We start from the raw sequence: 25,856 nt of genomic DNA, 5'->3' as shown, positions 1-25,856 counted from the left end.
TGTTTATCTTATTTCTTTATTGCTCATTTTAATTTTCCTCAATACAAGTTTTAAAAATCAGCACTTGATTGTACACTAGATAAAAACTGTTTACTTAGATTCAGTTAAAATGATATGCTTCCTGCATCACTGACATGATTGATTCCATAAAAGCTTGATCATATGGGTAGGCATAATCTAGAGACTTTAAAGTTATTTTTGTAACTATAATTTGCTGCTCCTAAATAATTCTTGTGATAATATAATATGTAGTCAATGCAGAAAAGTTGAAAATTTAATGAAAGATGCAAAAATTTACTATAATTCTTTCACCAAGTGGTAGCCAGCATTGACACTTTGACTGGAAGCCTCCCAGTTGCTTTCTGATATACATACAAATCTTTACATTTATGCATTTTTATAAGAAATAGAATCCTACTACATGCATTATTTTACAACTATTTTCTACTTTTTAGAGCAAACCTTTCCCCATGATCTTTTACATTGTTTTTGCGTTATAACTTTAATAGGTGCATAGTACTTAATTACATTGTTTAAGCAAGTCACTGCTTACTTACATTTGTTTTCTAGTTTTTTATAAATTTATAAAAAGTGGGATGCCTGTCTTTTCCTCATTATTCATTATTTGCTTACGGTACACCCCTAAAAGTGAAGTTTCTGGTTAAACTCCTGAAGTTTTAGATAAATGATTGAAACTATCCCCCAGAAGACCATACTGACGTCTGCCTCCATCGAGTGGGAACTTGTCCACCGTCTCCATAGGTCACTTGTACTGGGTACTTGCTTTGATTTTAACTTTCACCATTTCAACAGTCACAAAATGACTATGAGAATGTATTCGGTACTTTATATTTGATGTAAAATTGGAATATATATTTAATAATATTTTCAGATTTGTAATGTTGTTTTCAAAATAAAACTAAAAACAAAATCAAATTTAGAGGAAATGGGAACTTCTGAGGACAAAGTTCATATCATGTTCTTACAAAAGCAAGTTAAGAAGTTACAAACGCAAACATAAGTCATAGAGTGGGAACCAAAAAAGATCCCATTTGGAGAAAACAAACTTGAAATTGGGTTAGAGAGCATTTGTTCCCCAGATTCACAGTTGGCTAAAGTCTCTAATGAAAAATTAATTTGCAGAGTTCCAAAGAATAGCAAGAAAGAGATAAGAAAGCCTTCCTCAGCAATCAATGCACAGAAATAGAGGAAAACAACAGAATGGGAAAGACTAGAGATCTCTTGAAGAAAATTAAAGATACCAAGGGAACATTTCATGCAAAGATGGGCTTGATAAAGGACAGAAATGGTATGGACCTAACACAAGCAGAAGATATTAAGAAGAGGTGGCAAGAATACACAGAAGAACTGTACAAAAAAGATCTTTACGACCCAGATAATCACGATGGTGTGATCACTCACCTAGAGCCAGACATCCTGGAATGTGAAGTCAAGTGGGCCTTAGAAAGCATCACTACGAACAAAGCTAGTGGAGTTGATGGAATTCCAGTTGAGCTATTTCAAATCCTGAAAGATGATGCTGTGAAAGTGCTGCACTCAATATGCCAGCAAATTTGGAAAACTCAGCAGTGGCCACAGGACTTGAAAAGGTCAGTTTTCATTCCAATCCCAAAGAAAGGCAATGCCAAAGAATGCTCAAACTACTGCACAATTGCACTCATCTCACATGCTAGTAAAGTAATGCTCAAAATTCTCCAAGCCAGGCTTCAGCAATACGTGAACCATGGACTTCCTGATGTTCAAGCTGGATTTAGAAAAGGCAGAGGAACCAGAGATCAAATTGCAAACATCCGCTGGATCATGGAAAAAGCAAGAGAGTTCCAGAAAAACATCTATTTCTGCTTTATTGACTATGCCAAAGCCTTTGACTGTGTGGATCACAATAAACTGTGGAAAATTCTGAAAGAGATGGGAACACCAGACCACCTGACCTGCCTCTTGAGAAACCTGTATGCAGGTCAGGAAGCAACAGTTAGAACCGGACATGGAACAACAGACTGGTTCCAAATAGGAAAAGGAGTTCGTCAAGGCTGTATATTGTCACCCTGTTTACTTAACTTATATGCAGAGTACATCATGAGAATTGCTGGACTGGAAGAAGCACAAGCTGGAATCAAGAGTGCCAGGAGAAATATCAATAATCTCAGATATGCAGATGACACCACCCTTATGGCAGAAAGTGAAGAGGAACTCAAAAGCCTCTTGATGAAAGTGAAAGTGGAGAGTGAAAAAGTTGGCTTAAAGCTCAACATTCAGAAAACAAAGATCATGGCATCCGGTCCCATCACTTCATGGGAAATAGATGGGGAAACAGTGGAAACAGTGTCAGACTTTATTTTTCTGGGCTCCAAAATCACTACAGATGGTGACTGCAGCCATGAAATTAAAAGACGCTTACTCCTTGGAAGGAAAGTTATGACCAACCTAGATAGCATATTCAAAAGCAGAGACATTACTTTGCCAACAAAGGTCCGTCTAGTCAAGGCTATGGTTTTTCCAGTGGTCATGTATGGATGTGAGAGTTGGACTGTGAAGAAGGCTGAGCGCCAAAGAGTTGATGCTTTTGAACTGTGGTGTTGGAGAAGACTCTTGAGAGTCCCTTGGACTGCAAGGAGATCCAACCAGTCCATTCTAAAGGAGTTCAGCCCTGGGATTTCTTTGGAAGGAATGATGCTGAAGCTGAAACTCCAGTACTTTGGCCACCTCATGTGAAGAGTTGACTCATTGGAAAAGACTCTGATGCTGGGAGGGATTGGGGGCAGGAGGAGAAGGGGACGACAGAGGATGAGATGGGTGGATGGCATCACTGACTCGATGGACATGAGTCTGGGTGAACTCTGGGAGTTGGTGATGGACAGGGAGGCCTGGCGTGCTGCAATTCATGGGGTCGCAAAGAGTCAGACACGACTGAGCGACTGAACTGAACTGATAGAAATATGATGGTATCTTAGAATTCCTCTGGTTATTCTCCTGTAAGAGATTCTAGTGAACCAATAGAAAAGTGAGTTATCTATGAAGATTATTCCTAATAAAAATGACAAGTGGAGAAATTTTAATTTGTAGGCTCCCTGTAGACATCTTTCCCTGGTTGGTAGTTACTAAAAGTAAATGATACTAAGAAATTGAGTGGCTGTGCTACATACAGTGGTGGGGTGTTAGAATTAAAAGGAATTGGAAAGATTGTCTAACCCAGCTCCTCATTTTACAGATAAAACAGAGTCCAGCAGAGATGAAGAGACTTGTCTGAGGACCAGCACCTGGTGAGTAAAGAAAGAAGAAATAAATTCAACTAAGCAATTAGTAAATTATTAAGTATTGAAGTAATTTAGATATTTAAAGCATCATGAAAGTTTCCTTATAATAATCTGATGCCTCAAATATAACCACCATTTGGCATATGAACTTCGCAAGTATTTTTATATATATACATAGAAGCAAATGTTAACATTTGTTCAAAAAACAGTGTTATACTATGTATAAAAATTATTCAACAAACTGTTCGTTTACATATATCTTGTCTAGATAGTCTTCTTTTCTCTCAGCTAACATGGAGATGCAGTAGAGCAGAGGCTGGCAAACCTTTTTTGGAAAAGCTCACATGCTCAGCATTTTAGACCCAAGCCTCTGTCGCAACTGCCCAGCTTCGCTGTTCTGCTGAAAAAGCAGGCACAGACATTACGTGAACACATGTGTGTGACTTTGTTCCAATAGAACTTCATTTATAAAGACAAGAAGCAAGAAACGTTTGTGCTACAGGTTATAGTTTTGTAACTCCTACACTACAGAAAGAAAAAAGTTATTTTAGAAAACTGTGATGGTTGAGAAGGAAGCGTGATGAATATCCTGCGTGTAGAGAGGAGGGAACTACTCTGAGTGTTCACCATTAGATGTGATCTCGGACGAGCCAGGTGGGCTCCTTGACCTCTTGAGTAAAGCAGGTTTACTAATGCCGAGATTGTAGGGTTATTTTGAAAACTAAATGAATTTATGTAACTCAGTGGTTAGTACATGAGAAAGTTCTCTTCCCCCCAGGGAGGGGATTAATGCAGGACTTTTGTACTCATGTAGGTGAAGCACTTGGGCAAGGAAAAATTGCCCAAATTTACTGGTGTCTCAGCCTGTCCAAGTCTTGTCCCATGTAGATCCCTTTAGAAACCGTGTTCTCAGACTGTTGGCGAAGTTTGGGTAAACATGACTATACCAGAATGATCCTGAGATTTCCTGAGGAAGGATTAACATGCTTCGCATGGAATTTTGCAATAAAGGAAACACTATAGTTTAATTCATAGTGATTTAAGGAGATGGAAGATTTTTTAGAGGGGAAATCTAATTATAGTGAAAATAAAATTTCATTTGCCCATCATTTCCTTCATTATTCATTATTTTTTATTGGGAAGATAAGTATGTACAAAGAATAGGAAAGAAAAACATATTAGAGTGTACTAGGAAAAATAAGGAATTAATGTAATGCTACTTAACTATAAATTTCTCATATTATAATCATATTTTAATTTATCTTCAAGGGAACCTATTGGGTAAGTTGAATTGGTTATTTTAAGACAGAATTTCTATAGCAGTTCCAAATAACTATATTGCTTGTTCTAATTCATTTTGAATTAATGTATTTTTTATGACTTGATAAATTTGTTTTTTTCTCTGCTGGTATTGTTTCATTCAGTTGAATACTTTAAGATTGAATATAACTTTCCTTCTGTTTAGTATTGTTGTTGCTTTTTCTTAACTCAGAAGTAGTTCATTTTTTTCAAATTTAGAAGTAAACTGGAATAATTCTGTTAATTTATTGTTGCAGTTTATATTCTGGAGAACAGAGGATTTTGTACTGATTAAGTGTTCCTAATAATAACTATGGCATACAATTTAGGGAAAAATTAGTTATGTCATTCATGTTGATACAATGTTCATTTTTGAGGATAAGTATGTGAGTATAGTCAAGATATTTTGACAATTGAAGAATTTTCCCAACCTAGTTGGGCAGCTGAGTCTGAAACGTAGCACACCCTTTTAATAATCGGAGACGTTTTCCCAGCAGTGGGGTCTACCCCAGTTGTGGTCCCAACAGTGACCTAACTCAGTAAATCCCACAGTGAGGAAATCATTGTATTCTTCTTTCGCATCTCTTCTAAAACGTCTGATTCTCTTGGGAAGAATGGCTGTGTAATGGCATTCCATCTCTCTCACTCTTTTTAGCAAAGACCTTAGTCCTGAGACTCAGAGCTGTCCTTAGGCCATAGCGTCTGACCAGGACTCAGTTACGCTGGGTTTGGTGGCGGAGGGGAGGAGGGGGTTGCCATCCTGTTTAATTTTTGGCGTTTACACTTCTATTTAAGATAAGTGAAGCTGATTTATTGCTTATAGGAGTATTCCAACTTGCCCATCTTAAGCACATTCAGGTAAAAAACAAATACACAAAAAAGTGTGCTGACTTAAATAAAAATAATGCATAAAGAAAGCAAGTTGCTTGCCAACAAGGCAAAATTCATGCTCATGGAATCTGAATATAACAAAATTTTAAGAAAAAACTTAATGACAATAATAGTTGTAAAATATTGGAGCTAAAAGCTATCTGTAGCTCCCCTAGTTGAAGACACAGTTCTACAAGTAAAGAATCAAAGACCCTTGCGAGGTTGGAGCCTTGCACAGGGTTTCCAGATAAGAGAAGCAGTGGCCACTCTGTTCAATCCACCCAACTAAGAGGCCTCGAGAGCGTGCTCCGGGTGAGCGGGACCGCAGGGAGTGACGCCTCTGTGACTTACAAGACCCAGTTAGCGAAAAATGTGATGAGCAAGTGCTCAGCTGCAGTTGGGTGTTCTTGAACTTTTGTTGTCAAGGGCACCCTTGAGCTAGAGGGTGGGGATTGTGAAAAGGGAGTAGGGAAGAGGAGACCTATCTTGCCTTTTTGTAACTGCCAAAGCTAATTTCAGTGATTGCTCTAGCAATATAACGATAACCAAGATTAAAGCAAGCAGGCATCCACTTTAGGATATGAGAGCTGGAATTTTAGATTTCATTATAAGATTGCCATTTCAACACAATAGTAATATAATGGCAATGGATTTCCATTTTTTCTCCATTTCTGTTGAAATATTATCTCATAAATATACTTTGATACAAAAGAGATCTCTCAATTTCACGAGAGCTCCACAGCTCTATTTTATTCTTACACTGACTTATCCCCAAAATATCTTTTTGATGTACAGCTTCAATATTCTTGCCAATGTCTATGACATCAGCAATCAAAAATGGCATTATTTTTAGTTTTTTTTTTCCCACATACAGTTGCAGGCTATCCGAAAAAAGGGGTCCTGCTTTTAGTGTTCACTGAAATGTACTTACAGTATATTTGTGACTCATGGAGCTGGTTGTTCCAAGAGGGTGGAAAATGTAGCATCTATCAAAGAAGGTAACTTTACCCAGTGCAAACCTAAAATGGGGGCTTTCCTTTAAGAAGGGAACTAACACCGTTAAATATTAGGATTTCTTGTACTGGAAGAAAGCATTGTTTTCCCAAATTGTATTTCAGGAAACTGAGTTTCTGAGACCACAAGCTAGAGAGTGTCAGAGCTCTGCATGTTTCTTCCCCAAGGAAGGTCCACAAATTGAATTGCAGAACCATTACACATGGATCAGCCTTCCCAGAACTAAGAAGTCAAATGTTTCATCCACTGAAGCTCTGAGTTAAAGGTAGTGGTCAAGCGTCACAATCAATAAGGTTAATTTAGTTGAAGAATGTAAGAAAAGCATAAATTGGTTAGGTACACAGTCCTGAATATTCAGTGGAAGGAGTGATGCTGAAGCTGAAACTCCAGTGCTTTGGCCATCTGATGCGAAGAGCTGGACTCATTTGAAAAGACCCTGATATTGGGAAAGACTGAAGGTGGGAGGAGAAAGGGGCAACAGAGGATGAGATGGTTGGATGGCATCACCAACTCAATGGACATGAGTTTAAATAAACTCCAGGAGTTGGTGATGGACAGGGAGGCCTGGCGTGCTGCAGTCCATGGGGTCACAAAGAGTTGGACATGACTGAGTGACTGAACTGAACTCAACACTTGATTTTAGGCACCATTTTAGAGTTACTTCTTTTCCTCCAGTTTCCAGAGTCATGCTTATATTATTTTGAAGTCTTTATAGAATTATTTTAGTTACTAAAACCCTTGCAGGGAATCTAAGATTCACTCAATTTACATCAATTTCATCTCTGTTCATTTGCTCAGTTGCTCAGTTGCATCCAACTCTTTGCAACCCCATGAACTTGTAGCCCAGCAGGCTCCTCTATACACAGGGTTTTCCAGGCAAAAATACTGAAGTGGGTTGTCATACATCATAGAGTGCTTTAGCGAAATTTGAGCTCTCTGAAATATTGACATTAAAGAACTAGTTATTGGGTTAATAACTATGCTTTTCCTCTAGATGGTTCATTTGAAAAGAAAACTGAATGTATTTTAATATTCGGAAAATGATGTTAACCGGCTGCACTAAAATAAGCAAATCTTCACAGTATGCAAGCGGCCTTGGCTACAAGTAGTAGTCAGTAGTATTCAACTGACTCGAGCAGTATAGAATATTTCTACTACATGAGCACATATTGGGTTCAAAGTTTCTGTTATACTCCTGATCACTTAAAGCATAACCAAGATAAAGACATGAGCACGATTGTCCCGCCCGAACCATGAACGGAGCTCGAGGCTGCTGTCCTTGGAACAGTGAGCAGAGACTGAAAGTCCCTCAGATGAATGTTCGCCAGGCACTACTTGGCAGCGTCTCTGAGTTGGAGGAGCCTCAGTTTGGGCTTCCCAGGCCGCGCTAGTGGTAAAGAACCCACCTGCAGTGCAGAAAATGTAAGAGACATGGGCTTGATCCTTGGGTCTGGAGGATTCCCTGGAGGAGGAAACGGCCACTCACTCCAGTATTCTTGCCTGGAGAATCCCATGGACAGAGGAGCCTGGCGGGCTACAGTCCACGGGGTTGCAAAGAGTCGGGCACGACTGAGCGACTGACACACACACCCTCACTGAGAACCTAAGATGCGGGCTCCCTGCAGGGATGCAGCTCACAGGGACCAAACACGCAGGGTGGGGAGGCATCAAGACCCACTGGCTCTGCTGTATTTGAAATGAATGACCGATGAGGGCCTACTGTCTAGCACAGGGAGCTCTTATGCGGCAATTTGGATGGGAGGGCTTTTTGGGGGAGAAGGGATACGTGTATACGTATGACTGAGTCCCTTTATTGTTCACCAGAAACTATCACAACATTATTGATCAGCTATATTCCAGTGCAAAATTAAAAGTTTAAAATAAATAAATAAAATCTACCCTGATTTAAAAAAAAGAATCACTTTTTTTTTTTTTACCAATAAAGGAATAATTTTTTAAAAGGAAGAAATTGGCAGTCCTTTCTTCTCTGATCCATTAACTAGTTCAGAAACAGGCTCTTCCCACCCCCCACCTTCCAGGAGAACACAAGAAAGAAATCAGATGGTGCCTGCATATAGAATAAACAGTTGTTGTTTTTTTTTAAATGACCCAAGGATCCTTTATTACTGTAATGTTGAAAGAAGCTGCTGCCTTTTCATTTTAATGTGAGAGATGTAATTTTCCCATTGTTTTCCAAGGCTGTCAGATAACAGACAAATTGCCTTTGATAAAACATGCTTTCAATTTCTCCAACGTAATATTCAATTTTCATTTTCATAAGGCGCTGCTTATTTTGATGGCTTGGATGGCTTGACTAGGATGTCAGTGTCTAGATCTCATCAGTAAAGACTGTAGTCTGAGTTATAATTCCAGAGAGCATATGTTACTATCAAATTTATTATCTAAAAATACTTGTTTGTGTTTAATTCTTGAAAATCAGGAGTGACAGGCCATTTGAGTAAATAATTTCTCTTTGCCCTTTTTCTCCCTAAAAGTCACTTAGCAACAAAGGCAATTTGGGCTACTTAGTGAAGAATTTGGGTAATACTTTTACTGAACGAAAAAGAGTTCTAACTCCTGGGATTCCAACTCCTAGAATTTCTGGTAGGAATTCACATTCCTCTTTTTCATTTCACTACCTAACTCTTTGTCTGTGTGTCTAACACACACAGGCTTTTCTTTTTCAGCCTATCAATACATAGAGCAGACGTCAGAAAAAATTAAATGTAAAAAACTATAAAATTGTTTATATGCATTGTAGACAACTCTGATAATACAAAAGTAACAGACAAAATAGAAATCATCCATGTTAAATCCCATGTATACTTTCTGTCTTCTTACATAAGCTTACATAATTACAATCATGAAGGCATTATCATCTGAAAAGTTGTTCTCATAGTCAACTATCTTGGCTCATCTGCCAAAGCAGACTCACCCAGCCGCGCCCCAGTATGTGCAGTGATGCCATGCCTTCTGCCCCCAAGCCCTGCCCCGAATTCCAGTCCACAGCTGAACAAACCGCAAGCCCTGACCACGTGCCAAACACCTTGCCAAACACTGAAGACACACAGCTGAATATCACACAGGTTCTAACTGGCAGATACAGGAAAGCACAGGGTTACTAAGGAAGTGCCCAGAAAAGGGTGCAGCTAACCCTCAGCACCTGGGAGAGCATCCCACAGCAGGTACGGAGGGAGAAGTCTGCCTGGAGGCTCATCGGAGAGTTATCGGTACACGGGCGGTCGCTGAAGACAGAGCTGCCTCAGAGAGTCCCAAGGAGAGTAAGCACAGGACCAAACCTTGGAGAAATCACCACACTTTACGGTTGCCAAGACGAGATGACCTTGCAAAACAGTGAAAGAAACAGAGAAGTAGTTGGAAAACCACAGAATGCGGTATGCGGTAAAACCCAAGAAGGGAACGTTCCGAGATGGAGGAAACAGTCCATTGGGTCAGGTGGTATTTGCTTACAATAAGGTCTGAGAGATACTCCCTGCATTTAGCAGCGTGGAGGTTACTGGTGACGCTGACTTTTTGGTCTTGGCTTTCTGTTCTTGCTGTTTCGTGATGTGGAAACCAGGCAGGGGTGGGTGCGCGGTGCTGGCAGTGTCTCTAAATGCCTTTTGTTACTTTTAGTGTTTGGGTGTAATGGTTTGGTTATACTGCTGGTGTTTCCATTGCTTAAAGTGTGGGTTCCTTATGCGCGTTGGCTATCTCACAGCCAAAGCTTGTCTTTGAGCTCTGATAATCCGAGTCTCAGTGTCATGCCCGCCATGTAAAACCTTCAGTGAATATTTGAATGGAGGATCACCCTTTCTCCCCACACGTGTGATCCCCCCCACCCCCTGTGTGTGCACTGGTCTCTGACTCCTCCCTTCGGCTGCTCATCATACCTGCTAGGCTGCCCGGTGGTCACCAACCACTCTTGGGTGGCATCTTTCATATCTTGGTTTTTAACAAGGGCAAATTAACTCCCCTTCCTGCAGGGAATTAAATCTTCAGTTAAAACTTAAATGGTAACCCTCCTAAAATCCCTCCTCTCCTGCCTTCCTCAGCCTCCAGTCCGCGCTCTCTCTCTCCCCTCTCCTCTCCCTGCCTCCTTCTCTCTGCCTCCCTGTCTCTCTGTCTCACTCACTCTCCTTTCCACCTTCTCTCCCCACCTCCAGCCATCTCCTCTCCCATTTTTATGCTTCCCTGGGAATTCAAGTGCCATTTTGACCCAGAACATACAAGTGGTAGGAGTAGGGGAGACTCACTCATCACACTGTTTGTCCCACGAAGATATTTTTGAAAGACAGCTTGAGGAGAAAAGGCAGATTGACATGAAAACTGAGAACACGTTCTTAATGGGTAAAATCTGAGAAAAATTAGATTAAATCAAAAGGCTCGAATTCTTGAACGATGAAGGCTCTGTGGGTGTGCCGACCTCTCTTTAGACTAACGACGCCAAGAGAAAATGAACACAAGTTGGGAATTGGGGTGTTAGCTGTCACGTTATCCCTCCCACCGCTGATGATGTCTCGGTCCTCTGACGCCTGTTAGCTAAAGGACGTGGCTGAGCTCACGTGCCCCGTGGAGCAGTCCTTCGGTGCAGGGCAGAGCCTGGACTGCTGAAGGATGAACCTGCTCGAGGCTGGAAGCACCATCCATAACACGGGCCTTGTCCGTAAGGCGGCTGCCCTTCCCCGCTGAGATGCTCCGGGGAGGAGCGGCTGATCTTCAAGATGGCCAATCCTTTATAGTTAGTATCAGAAATGAGCCCATCAGTCAGCCACAGGAGACTTTTAAAGGGGCACCAGGGCCATAAACTTTATGAAAAAGGCTAGAGATTGCATTCAGCCCTCAAGTAGATACACAATTACCCTAAATCCAGTTCAGGGCAGGGAGACTAAATCTTAAAAAAATAAAGTGAAGACCCCCCACACTCATCAAAGCTTTCAGAAGCTAAGAGGTAGGAGATAGCAGTTGTAAGACAAATTTTTCCTCCTATAGCTTAGCGAAGAATAGCAGAAGGAGGGTGAGGGAAAAAGGAAAGAAATGGTAGAGAGACAGGAGAGAAGAAATTAGGCTGAAATCGGAAGGGGAAGAAAAAGAAAAAAACTGGAGAGTTGTGTTTTTAAGAATCTGTAAATACTTACCTGCTTATGAGACAAACTCATTGGTATTGAGGGAACTTGAAAATACCATTGATTTATTCACTGTAGGCAGAAGTTAGAGAAAATCTCATTTTCATGAGCTTTCCTTCTATCGGTCAGTTCCCTGGTGACTCAGAAAATAAAGCTTTTCTAAGGGCTTTCTCAGACAGTTTGACGTTTTGTTGAATTAACTGGTATATTTTGTACCAGATTTATTGGCTGCATCTTTCCATCCAAGCTAGGAATGGTTTCACATTGAATAGAGTTCTTAGGGCATCAAGAGAATCCTGGAAACTTCTTAGGCTAATCTCCCTTCTAAAGTCTTCCTCGAAACTCTCCCCAAGTCTCCTGTGGCCTCCCTGGTAGCTCAGAGGATAAAGAATCCAACTGCACGGCCAGAGACCCGGGTTCTATCTGTGGGTTGGGAAGATCCCCTGGAGAGGGCATGGAAACCCACTCCAGTATTCTTGCCTGGAGAATCCCATGGACAGAGGAGCCTGGCAGGCTACAGTCCATAGGTTTGCAAAGAGGCAGACACTATTCAAGCCACTGAGCCCACACACGCGTACACACGCACACATTCTTCGTGTGAATACTGAGTTACACAAGACATAGTGTGTTTTGTGGTGGTGAGGTTCATGCCGCCCAGTTACTGATCTGAACGTGTCAGGGAGGCAGAGGTGTGACTTCAGTCTTCTTTCTAGAGCTGCTGTAATGAAGTTTCACAAACAAGGGGAACATGTCACCTCACCGTTCTGGAGGCCAGACATCTAAACCAGGAGGTCCGCAGGGCTGTGCTGAAACCTGGAGGGAAGACCTCTCCCCTGCCTCCCCCTGGCTTCCGGTCCTTTGCCGGCAATCTTTGCCATTCCTGGCTTGCAGCTCCCCGAGTCCAGTCTCTGCCTTGACCGGCATCCGGCCTCCTGCCCAGTCTCTGTCTTCACAGGGCTTCTGCCGGACTCCAGGCATATTGGATTAGGGCCCATCCTACTCCACCGTGACCTTCACTAATTGCATCTGCCGTGACCCTATTTCCAAATAAGGTCACATTCAGGAATTAAGACTTCAATATAGCTTCTTTTCTGTGTGGGTGAGGGGCAGGGACACATTTAACCCTTAACAGTGACTACAAGAGATGTTTGTCTTCACTGAATAGACTTAAAGACACATTTCTAATTCAATTCAATACACACTTAACTGAAAATCCTTGGTATCAAGACGGTAGTTGCTGTTTGAGTTACATGAGATTATCAGAGTAAGACATCCCCCGCCCCCAACCTCCAGGTACTTCAAAGTACCTAAATACAACAGTATGCCATTATTATCGATTTTTAGATAGAGATGCAATTATATAAAAATGTTAGGGTATTTCCCTGGTGGTCCAGTGGCGAAGACTCTGGGCTCCCAATGCAGGGCATCTGGGTTCAATCCTTGGTCACAGGCTGCGACTAAGGATCCTGTGTGCAACAGCGGAGATTGAAGGTCCTGCATGCTGCCACTGAGACCTGGTGCAGCCAAATACATAAATAAAGATCAGTATTTAAAATAGGAATTTATGAAAAAATGAAACCAGTAGGACTTACATTTATAGAACAGGAGGATATAATAGTGGTAAATAATAGTAGCACAAAGATGTTTGCCAGGCATAATTCTGAGTACTAGACGTTCATTGAATCCTCACAGGCATGGGAGGAAGGTTTTGTGTTTTTAACCCCTGTGGGCTCGAGTTGTTTTGGCTGGAGAAGGAGATCCAAGGGGCTCCATCCGTAGCCTGTTCCTACTTTAGCAGGTCTAGTATACTAGAACTCGTCTCCGCTGCCTCGTTGAGGTAGTTTGGGGAAGGTGCAAACCGCGGGGGCCACTGGCAGTCAGAGTGTAAGAGAATGAATTTCTCTTAAGGTTTTCCCTAGCCCTGGGCTGCAGGCTTGACATTTTCCAGACTGGGCCCACCATGTTTCCTCCAAGTCTTGCATCCTGTTGATACAAACAGGTACAAAATGGAGCCACTAATATGTAGGAATTATGACCAATTGAAAATAAGCTCCAGGTAGGCCAGAGTTTCATCTTTTCACTGCTATTTCTGTAGTACTCCCAGAGAATCGTCAGCCTATTAGGAGAGGCTCCTTAAATATGTGTAGAATGAATGGTTCAGAGCAATCAGCAGGCATTTCAAACCCAGAGCTTGAATGAACTCAGGGAAAACAGGGTGTTCCTGGCTTTTGATAGTCACAAACAATATATTTAGGCTATAAAATGAAAAATATATAGCCCACTACTTTGGATATGGTGATTGGAGAATCTGTTGAAAGAAAGTCCAGCGATGTGCCTTTTTCTCCACACCCGGGCAAACATAAGCCAAATAGCTGCCTGTCCCGAGTGAGCAGTATGTGCAGTGTTCCTGCTCCAAACTGCTTCTGCTTAGGGAAGAAAACAGAAACAGGAAACTCCATCCCTGCAGCCTTAATTCTTTCACTTCTGGTCCAGACCCCCAGGTTACAACACTGTTGGTTGACGATACAATCAGTTCACTTAGAAGGATGACAATAAGGATTTATGAGATGCTGACATCTGACACCATTAAAAACGCAGAAATTGAAAATTGGAAAGTATTTAGGAAAGAAAACCTGATCTTATAGTATAAAGAGAGGCATTACTGAAATATAGTCTTTGGCATAAGGTGACGGAAAAGAAAGTATATGTTGGACATTTTGGTAAAAACGAAGCAAAAAAAACAAAACAAAACAAAACACCTTCCCAGCTTGATGTCTCAAGTGCTGTTGGACTCTACCTGATTTTAAGGCAGTCGTGCTACGAGAGGCACACGCTACTTGGAGCACACAAGTGGGGCAGACAGAGCAGGCTCGCTCTCGCCTTTGCCCTGCCAATGCTCTCTTCTTGAAAAAGTCTTGTTTCTGTGTTGGCTTTCTCCGCTGGAAGGCTGTATCATGGTTATGCACCAAATGCCCCTTGGGGTTTTCTCATCTTTCCTAATCCCCACACCATGGCCTCAAAAATTTTGCAGACTAAAATATTTTAACTTTTAAAATTTAGAAAAAATAAATTATTTTCAGTTACTAAGACATTTTTAATTACACACTGTGAAGTTGAGCATATTACCACCAGAGAATAAGGGTGATGCTTGGGAAAGGGGAAATAAGGGCCCATTCTGGAGAGCCAAGAGCTTCCTTTGGAAAGTGATCTGCTTGCTGTCTGGACCCAGTGCTGTGCGTGTGTGTATGTGTGTGTGTGCATGTGTGTGCGTAATCGCTCAGGCATGTCTGACTCTTCGTGACCCCATGGACTGTAGCCCACCAGGCTCCTCTGTTCATGGGATTCTCCAGGAAAGAATACTGGAGTAGGTTACCATTTCCTTCTCCAGGGGATCTTCCTGACCCAGGGATCAAACCTGGGTCTGCTGCATTGCAGGCAGATTCTTCACCATCTGAGCCGCCAGGGAAGACGAGATCCAGGGCTATTTGTTGGTAAATGTGAAAGTTCAGTCCAGAAATGTGACCAGCAGAGCAGCCAGTCATTGGAGTATGAGCCTAAAAAGACCTGAAATGAAATAAGGATTGATTCCCTCCAGAAATACAGATCCATTTCTGGATAGCACAGGTGAAACACTTCATGGTGATGTTTTGTAACCTCTCAGGATTCCCATATTACTTTGAGGATCATAGATTTACAGATGCAAAAAACTGTGGCAACTGCCATTAGGAGGCCAAGACGCTGACACAGGATTCTTCTAATCATTTCCTTGAAGTTCAGCAGATGTAGAAATTATTGCTAGTAGCTTAAAGGGGGATCATCTTATAATAACTCCTCTCTCTCTCTCTTTTTTTGTATTTGAAAACAAACATTCCTTTCTCCTCTAAGAGTCCTAGGAATAACTGAATGATTAAGATATCCCAGGGCAAGAATTCCAAAGTCAAATAGCTACAAGAACCAGACAAGTAATGTACATGCCTGAAATGGTCTGGGAGGAAGATGGGGATGCCAGTGCCACAGTGAATCAGAGAAGCGATGCCCACAGAACAGGGGTGGGGGGTGGATGCTGAAGAGGATGTAGTCCCAGTGTTTCCAGATGTGCTGACATCTCTCTCCCCTCTCAGTGTGTGCCATCACTCAAGGATAAAAGACCACACGAGTCAGCAGCTTATAACATCTACCTTAGGATCCTGTCCCAACGTTGCACCTCAACACTAGCTAGTTCTGAAAGAGAGTGAGAGCCATTCAGAATGGGTTCCATGGCCGTAACAGTTTGAAAAACACTGAGTTAAACAGTTAATTTGGCTTCTTTACCACAACGCTTCTCAGAAGCTTGCGTGTTTTTACTTACAAAGTGAACCTCCAAGAGTAAGCTCAGGGTACAAAGAATTTTGTGACCTCCTCTGACCATTGGAGCCCCTCGCTGTGAGTGCTTCACAAAGATACTTTGGAAGACCATGCTGCAATTTACTTTGCAGTAAATAATGTTAGTGAAAATTCAAGTGAAAATCCAAGAGGAATAGTCGATGCTGAAAACAGACAAGTAGCCTGGCTAAAATAAGGATGCCTCTGAGTGACCTTGGAAAGTTAGAAGCCTTCAACATATGGAGTAAAAAGTAGGAAACAAGTGTGATTTTCCTCATCAACTACATTGTGAATTAGATGTTCCTATCATTTATGGAGTGTTTGGATTTTCAAGTTTTAAGTTGAGAGTAAAACTAGAGATGATACCGGGAGCCTATTCTATAAAATAATCTATTACTCAGTACATGACAAAATCTTGACTTTTGATATTCATATATTCAACAAATATATCTTACATACCTACTATGTACCAGGAAATAAGCCAGTCACTGAGTCAAGTCTAGGATTAAATTATTAGTCCTAGCTAATGCCAGTTCTGACCTAAACCTGGGGATCTAATAAAAATATCTATTTTCAATTTGCAATATTGCTAATACAGTCCTCTCTCTGAAGGTTTATCTGACATTTTGAAAAGAAAGAGTTTGGTCCATGATCATTTACTGAGTCACAATGTGACCTGATTTGGTTTGCAGTTGCAGAGGTAGCTGTGCACAACATTTGCTTTCCATTAAGATACTGAAAATCAACAATTCAAACAGTGTGTTTATTTCAGCCTGGACTGTAGCCACTGACAATTAAGAATACCGCTGCTATTTCCTATTCACCCTAGGAATTCTCCACTTCTCTCTTCATGCTGCATTTCTATAATATCATCTTTGACTCTGAAGAGGCCTTACAAATAGCTGAGAAAAGAAGAGAAGCTAAAGGCAAAGGAGAAAAGGAAAGATATACCCATTTGAGTGCAGAGTTCGAAAGAACAGCAAGGAGAGATAAGAAAGCCTTCCTCAGTGATCAATGTAAAGAAATAGAGGAAAACAACAGAATGGGAAAGACTAGAGATCTCTTCAAGAAAACTAGAGATACCAAGGGAACATTTCATGAAAAGATGGGCACAATAAAGGACAGAAATGGTATGGACCTAACACAAGCAGAAGATATTAAGAAGAGGTGGCAAGAATACACAGAAGAACTGTACAAAAAAGATCTTCATAACCCAGATAATCACGATGGTGTGATCACTCACCTAGAGCTAGACATCCTGGAATGTGAAGTCAAGTGGGCCTTAGGAAGCTTCACTACAAACAAAGCTAGTGGAGGTGATGGAATTCCAGTTGAGCTATTTCAAATCCTAAAAGCTGATGCTCTGAAAGTGCTTCACTCAATATGTCAGCAAATTTGGAAAACTCAGCAGTGGCCACAGGACTAGAAAAGGTCAGTTTTCATTCTAATCCCAAAGAAAGGCAATGCCAAAGAATGTTCTAAATATCACACATTTGCACTCATCTCACATGCTAACAAAGTAATGCTCAAAATTCTCCAAGTCAGGCTTCAACAGTACATGAACTGTGAACTTCCAGATGTTCAAGCTGGATTTAGAAAAGGCAGAGGAACCAGAGATCAAATTGCCAACATCTGTTGGATCATCGAAAAAACAAAAGAGTTCCAGAAAAACATTTACTTCTGCTTTATTGATAACACCAAAGCATCTGACTGTGTGGGTCACAGCAAACTGTGGAAAAGTCTTAAAGAGATGGGAATACCAGACCACCTTACCTGTCTCCTGAGAAATCTGTATGCAGGTCAAGAAGCAACAGTCAGAACTGGACATAAAACAACAGACTGATTCCAAATAGGAAAAGGAGTACGTCAAGGCTGTATATTGTCACCCTGCTTATTTAACTTATATGCAGAGTACATCATGCAAAATACTGGGCTGGATGAAGCATGAACTGGAATCAAGATTGATGGGAGAAATATCAATAACCTCAGATACACAGATGACACCACCCTTATGGCAGAAAGTGAAGAAGAACTAAACAGCCTCTTCATGAAAGTGAAAGAGGAGAGTGAAAAAGCTGGCTTAAAACTCAACATTCACAAAACTAAGATTTGGCATCCAGTCCCATCATTTCATGGCAAATAGATGGGGAAACAGTGGAAACAGTGTCAGACTTTATTTTGGGGGGCTCCAAAATCACTGCAGATGGTGACTGCAGCCATGAGATTAAAAGATACTTGCTCCTTGGAAGAAAATCTATGACCAACCTAGACAGCATATTAAGAAGCAGAGATATTACTTTGCCAACAAAGGTCCGTCTAGTCAAGGCTATGGTTTTTCCTGTGGTCATGTATGGATGTGAGAGTTGGACTATAAAGAAAGCTGAACGCTGAAGAATTGATGCTTTTGAACTGTGGTGCTGGAGAAGACTCTTGAGAGTCCCTTGGACTGCAAGGAGATCCAACCAGTCCATCCTAAAGGAACTCAGTCCTGAATATTCATTGGAAGGACTGACGGTGAAGCTGAAACTCCAATACTTTGGCACCTGATGTGAAGAACTGACTCAAGTGGAAAAGACCTTGATGCTGGGAAAGATTGAAGGCAGGAGGAGAAGGGGATGACAGAGGATGAGATGGTTGGATGGCATCAGTGGCTTGATGGACATGAGTTTGAGCAAGCTCTGGGAGTTGGTGATGGACAGGAAGGCCTTGTATGCTGCAGTCCACAGGGTCACCAAGTGTTGGACACGACTGAATGACTGAACTGAACTGAACTGATCTTTGACTCTTCCAACCAAAATAAACCTCACTCTTTGAAGCCCACTACTCATACCTAGAACTTTTTTATGGTTCTTACTACTTTTCTCATAAATAAGAAATATTGCTTCAATAATTTATTCAGTATATATTAAAGACCTATTATGTATACTGACAGTTGGAGATGAAGTAGACACTTGTAACCTACTATATATTTGCATGTCTTTACTCTGCTTAATTTAAGCTCTACAATCATTGAATTCAGAATCCTATCTTATATATATGGAATGCAATTGCTTATACATATTTTTCAAATAATTCACTAAACATGGATTGATTTTTCCCCGTATTTCTCAGTCCTAGTTTTAAATCCTTGATGATGCTTCAGCAAAGAAGGTTCATTTTCCTGAAAATATTACGTCCGTTTCATTTGGAAATAGTTTTGACTTCCTCTTTCATTAAGTTCAGTTCTATTTACAGGTAAAAATTTCCTCAGTTATTAACCACTGGGCAACAGAAAGCATGTTAGACAGCCTCAGCTACCGATGCGGGCTTCTCCCAAGAATTCAGCTACTGCCTGCCAGTTGACAGGAAAATTACAACTCAATTAGAGAGTGTCTTCTCATGTTTTCTTCTAAGTTGCTAAAGCTTACTTTCCCATGCAGATCAGCTCTCCTCTCCTATAAGCCATGTTTCTCTGTTAATGAAAATTGTCCTTCAATCTGTGTTTATCCTTTAGCCAACAAACTAGTTTCAGTGGCAGCATTATGGTTACAGCCCACAGAAACGATTTCTGTGCAGTAATTTAGCTGTCAGTCTGGAAGTGGTAAAGGAACAGGAAGATGGATGCTGAGCCCGGGGCATGCCTGAGCAGGCATCCTGCATGTCCGTACTTGGATGTGCACTTAGTAAAGCAGGTAAAAAAATGTTTGTCCCGATTTCTCTTGGCCATTACTACAGTTTAGCTAGGGGAAAATATTTTTACTGGAACTCTGCTAATTGTTAAGAACGCTCTTATTATCCATAGAGAGGATGGGAACAGAGGGTGAAGATCATTTAGTGATGGAATTGTCCTCAGATAAAAACTGGAAAAACAAACGACTTTGACATTTGTTATGAGTCCCCTGATATATCCATGTACTGTTTTGGAATGATTTGGCAGGGGTGAGAAAGTATGGATATGAAAACTTCCTATTGAAGAATTGGTCTGTAAAACGATAATTTCAGGCCCATCTGCTGACTGATAACCATGAACAATCAACAAATTGATAAATTACCTCTCGACACTTCAGTGTGTAGACCGACAAACCAAAGTAGATGGTGCCTTTAGATGTGTGAAAGATGGTGCTAGAAGAGTCAGAGTCAGCATCTGGTCATCAAGCTCGGTTTTTAAAATTTAATTCAGATATAGTTTTTTGCTTTGTTTTCTTAACAAATTTTGTTAGGATGCAACAGTCTATTGAAGGATTTAAACCTCAGTTAAATTTTTTAGTTGTTTAGTCAGTTAAATTAACAAGCTCATAAATCCAACACTCAGCAGTATATACAAAAGCAGTTATTTTTGTAAATTTGGGAATATTATGTATCCTTTATATATTATATATATATACTACACATGCCTTATACATTTATATTCATGTTTATTTACTATTTATATATAATGGCAATTATATGTATAATGCTTATATATACATATATAATATATAAAATGGCAATTACTAGAGGTCTCTAACTATTTTAGACATGAATTTGCCCACATGTCGTTTTTCCCCTTGAGCAGTCCAGTGATCACCAGGCTTTATTCAGTCCTAGAATGCATAAAGTGTGTGTTCCATGGAACTTCTCATTTCTGAGATTTTCAGAATAAATCTCAGGCTGAATAAATGACTCCCAGCTCAAGTAGGTTTAAAAAGTTTTCTCTGTAGTCCCATTCTGAAGGGTCATGCTGAACCTGTGTGTATTAAAAATTTTGAGGAAATCTTGCAAAACATAAAAACTTTTAAAGTTGTTTTCTTATTTTAAATAAAGGATGGGGAACACATGTATACCTGTGGCAGATTCATTTCGATATTTGGCAAAACTAATACAATATTGTAAAGTTTAAAAATAAAAAAAATAATAATAATAAATAAATAAATAAAACAAAGTGTTCTCCAAACACAGTCTTTCCTTAAATCAATTGAATGTAGAAGAACAAGAGATTCTCAATCTACTTTGACGAACATGGAGTTACCTTCTTCTCCTTGTGTGCTCCTCATGAGACAGAGGTCTGGAGGGTAGAATTTTCAAGAAAACCTTGTTGGTGTATAATTGTTCCTAGAAGTGTCTTATGGTCCTTTGTATTTCTGTGGTATCAGTTGTAACATTTCTTACATTTCTGATTATATTTGAGTCCTATCTCATTTTTTGCATGGTTTGAGTCTAGCTAAAGATTTGTCTTATATTTTAAGAAAACTAGCTCTTAGTTTGACATTTTTCATTGTCATCCTAATCTCTATTTCATTTATTTCTGTTCTAATATTTGTTATTTCCATCTTTGGGCTAACTTTGGAGTTTGTTCTTCTCTTCTAGTTCCGTGAGGTATGAAGTTGTTTCTTATTGTAGGCATTTATCACTATGCGTTTCCCTCATTGAACTGATTTTGCTGTAACTCATAAGTTTTGATATGTTGTATTTCCACTTTTATTTGTCTCAAGATATTTAAAATATTTTTATTTCTTCTTTGACCCACTGATTGTTCAGTATCATCAATATGTTGTTTAATCTCTACATATTGTGAATTTTCCAGTTTTCTTCTAATAGTAGATTTCTAGTGTCATGTCCTTGTGGTTGGAAAGTGCACTTGATATGATTTCAGTCTTCTTAAATTTATTTAGAGTTGTCTTGTGGACTAACATATGATCTATCCTAGACTATATATGGACTTAAGTCTGTATATGCTTAAGAAGAATGTGTATTCATTGCTTTTGGATGGAACGTTCTATAAATGTTAAGTCCATTTGGCCAAATGTGTCATTTAAGTCTAATGTTTCCTTATGTTTTTCCATATGATCTACCCATTATTAAAAGTAGGGTACTGAGGTTCTTTACTATTATTGTATTACCATTTATTTTTCCCTTTAGATCTGTTAATATTTACTTTGTTTAATGTTGAAGTGTTCCTATATCGAGTGCATAAATATTTTTACAAGTGTTATGTTCTCTTGTTGGGTTGACCCTATTACCATAATCTAATTACTTTGTCTTATATTATTAATACAATCTTTGTCTTAAAGTATATTTTATCTGATATAAGTATTCCTGCCTCAGCTATTTTTGGTTTCCGTTTGTATGGAGTATCTTTTTTTAACCTGTTACTGTCAATCTATGTGTTTCCTTAAAGCTAAAGTGAGTCTCTTACAGACAATATATTGTTAGGTCTTTTTTTTTTTTTTTTGCTTCTCTGATTGGTCGATCCTTTCTTCCGCCTCATCTGGTTTGCTGTTGACCCCCTTTCTTGAACATTTCAGTTCAGTTACTGTATTCTCCAGTTGTGTGATTTCTGTTTGGTGCATTCTTCCATTTTCTATATTGGTAGATAAAATTTTCACTTGGTTCATGCCTTGTTCTCCTGACCTTGGTGAGAATTTTATGATTGTTGTTTTGAACTCTTTATTAGGTAAATCACTTATCTTCATGTTATTAAGGTCCTTTTCTGAGATCTTGTTCTTTTGTTTGGAACATATTCATCTGTCTCATTATTTTTCTTAACTCTCTTGTGTTGATTTCTGTGTATTAGATAAACCAGCCACCTCTCCCGGTCTTTAAGGAGTAGTCTCATGTAGGAGATAAGACTTACATACAACCCTGCCTTAACTCTTCGTTTTGTTTGAAACCTTTGTGATTGTCCAAGCAGCCGTCTTTGTTCTTCCTGGCTCTCCTAGTAGTTGAAGATATGCCACTGACAGGCGCCAACACCTGTCAATGTCCCAAAGCAGAGAATGTCAATCAGCAGCTTGAGCCTAGGGACACAGTAAATTAAGAACTAGATCTCTTTGTTACTTGTGAATACAAGCCCAGTGGTCACCAAAGCCAGGCTATCAAGGGATACGTCCTCTGGGCATCAGCCACAGAAGCTTGGGCACCAGATATGTGCAGGAGCTCCTTTCTCAGAAACGATGGCAGTCTGGGTAAATGCAGCAGAGGGTAAACGAGAAGACGGTGCCAGCTGGCATCCCCCATCTCTGAAAAGGATTGTAAATCGGCCCCTAGATGTTTGTTAAATTGGAAACATGTGCCTCCAGGACACAGCTTTAAGCAGGACATTGCTTTTAAAAAAGCAAATAGGCCTTTTTTTCAGGCCTTTCTATCTGAGGTCTCTACAGTGCGCCCTAGAGGATGGTGGTCAGGAATTCTTTCTCCATTTGTTTACAGTTTTGTAGGACCCACAGACACAAGCCCCACAGGGCACCAGAGCCAGATGATAAGGGAGGAGGGAGTCCCACGAGTAGAAGCTGCAAAAGCTAAGGCACTAGACCTGTGGGCCAGTTCCTTTCTGAAGGGAGGCAGAGAGTGAAGATCCAGGTGTCCTCTGCCAGCCTCTGGAGTCTCTGGAGAGGACTACAGTCAGTGCTGAGATGCGCATTCAACTAGGAGCCTTCTCCTCAGCCCAAGGCTTTAAGAGACATAAATAGGCCTCTTTTGCTGAATGGTTGGATGTGTTTTAGTCTGCGGCCTCTGCACGGCATCCTGGGGGCTTTTGAAACTGAGCAGGACCCTGTGGGGCTCCCAGGCATGGAAGCCTTCCTGTGTCCCTCGTTTCTTGTCCGTAGAGAATAGACTTCAGCCTCCCTGTCCTTCCTTGAGTCCCAAAGGGAAGGTTCAAACAGTTACTAGTCAGGCAAGGGAGGGGATGAGGAGGCAGGAGAGGAGGGGTCAAGAGACAGTAGTGCAGCCTTGGAGCGGGCTACTTCTTCCCCCCCGAGGGGACACACAGAATAATATCTGAGCTCTTCTGCAGAACTCAACGCCCCAAAATGGGAGATGTTGACTAATTGATGAAGCCTTCTTCATTCCATCACCAACACCCGGAGCTACTCAAACTCATGTCCATCGAGTCAGTGAGGCCATCCAACCGTCTCATCCTCTGTTGTCCCTTCTCCTGCCTTCAATCTTTCCCAGCATCAGGGTCTTTTCAAATGAGTCAGCTCTTCGCATCAGGTGGCCAAAGTATTGGAGTTTCAGCTTCAGCATCAGTCCTTCCAGTGAATATTCAGGACTGATTTCCTTGAGGATTGACTGGTTTGAAGTCCTCGCAGTCTAAGGGACTCTCAAGAGTCTTCTCCAACACCACAGTTTGAAAGCATCAATTCTTCAGTGTTCAGCTTTCTTTATGGTCCAACTCTCACATCCATACATGACTACTGGAAAAACCATAGCTTTGACTAGATGGACCTTTGTTGGCAAAGTAATGTTTCTGCTTTTTAATATGCTTTGGTCATAGCTTTTCTCTTCTTATTTTTGTATTTGTTTTAGAAATATGTGTGTCTTCAACTCATCCTAGTCTTCCTTGATTTAATGTCAGATCTCTTCAAGTGTAATGTTAAAAATTGTATGTATCTTTCTGCTTACATCCTCCTGTCCTCTGTGTTGCTTCTCTCATATTTTTATACTCTGTGAACGCTAAAGCACAAGTTAGTTTTCTTTAAACAATCATTTATCTCTTAACAAATTAAGAAGAAAGATTATTTAGATTTACCACACATTCATCCTTCCAAGGGCTCTTCATTTCTTAATACAGACTTGAATTTCTCCCTCACAGTGTTTTACTTCAACCTGAAGAACTTTCTGTGACATTTATTATAATGCAAGTCCTCTAGTACTAAAGCCTTGAGACTTCTGTTAATCTGAAAATGGTTTTGTACTGCCTTTGTTTCTGGAGAATATTTTTTTTCGGATGCAGAATTACAGCTTGCGAGATGCCTCATTCTGTTTTTTGACTTCAGTGCTTTACAGCAATGACTCCATTGCTTTCTGACCGGCATTGGTTCTGATAAACACAGCGGTTACTCTTACTACTGTTTTTCTGTTCGTGACGTGTCTTTTGCCTTGTGGCCGCTTTTAAAACATTTCTCTTTATCTTCTGTTTTCAACATTTTTAATATGATTTGCTTAATGTTTGTTTTTTCTTATAATTATTTTGTGTGAAATTCATTAAGGTCCTGGGGTTTTGATTGTTAAAAAAAAATATTTTGGAATAATAATATGGACACTTTTGTTCAAATACATTTCTTTTGCCAAAATTCATCTCTTTTTTTTTTCTTTTAGGGACTTTAGTTATGTGTATGAAAACCATTTTATGTTGTCCCATAGATCACTGTCTATTCATTTGTATCTTTTAATCTTCTCTGAGCTTCACTTTTAGACACCTTCTATTGATCTTTCTTGAAGTTAACTGGTCTTTTCTTTTGCCATTTCCAATTTGCTATTGATGTCATCAGTGAAATTTTCCCCCCTCAGACACAGTTTTTAAATTGTGGAATTTCTATTTGGTTCTTTTATAGTTTGCATTTCTCTGTTGTGATTTGCCTCTTGTTCACTCATTATGTCCATCTTTTATTTAAATCAGTTTAATTATAATCCATTTAAAAACCCGTATTTGCTCATTCTAACATCTGTGTCATGTCTGGGTTTCTGTACTTTATCTCTCATGTTTACTTTTTTCCTGCTTCCTTTATTGTCTATTAATTACTGCATGTATGCTAGACACGGTAAATTCTGCATTGTTGAGAGTCTATACCATTGAGATATGGTTTAAATCATCATCCTTTAAAGATGCCTGTGTTTCGCGCTAGTTGGCTTTTAAGTAGCTGGAGTCTCATTATAATCAGAGCCTAACATGGCTCTGATTATTGGCCTAGAGTTACCATTACTTCTAAGGCTTAATGTTTATGAAGTTTCACCTGAATTTCCTGGCTCTTCAGCGAAGTCTGTCCACTTTGAGTGGAGCTGAAATTCCTGCCAGGGCTGTGTTACCTTTGAAAGCTCCATTCATCTCCCCACTGTCAGCAGCTACTCTCTGCCAGGCCCAGTGAGTTACACCCTCTGGATGAAAATAGCATTTGGCTAATGACTCAATAATTAATCTTCCTATAGAGAACAAACTGTTTCAGACTTT

At 40.2% G+C, this 25,856-nt stretch overlaps 1 protein-coding gene across 1 annotated transcript in view; it reads left to right on the top strand.

Moving 5' to 3' along the window:
• Positions 1 to 3,228: 3,228 nt before the first annotated feature.
• The window catches only part of RARB (retinoic acid receptor beta), a 595,561-nt gene continuing 572,933 nt past the window's right edge, over positions 3,229 to 25,856 (top strand). Inside the window, exon 1 of the mRNA XM_059882386.1 lies at positions 3,229 to 3,281. The gene's annotated coding sequence lies outside the window, so the exon portion shown is untranslated. The remainder of the gene's footprint in view (positions 3,282 to 25,856) is intronic.

This window comes from Bos taurus, chromosome 27 (genome assembly GCF_002263795.3).
Source record: "Bos taurus isolate L1 Dominette 01449 registration number 42190680 breed Hereford chromosome 27, ARS-UCD2.0, whole genome shotgun sequence".
NCBI lineage: Eukaryota > Metazoa > Chordata > Mammalia > Artiodactyla > Bovidae > Bos > Bos taurus.
The sequence above is the reverse complement of the archived record's forward strand: the minus strand, read 5'-3'. Positions and strand labels throughout refer to the sequence as shown.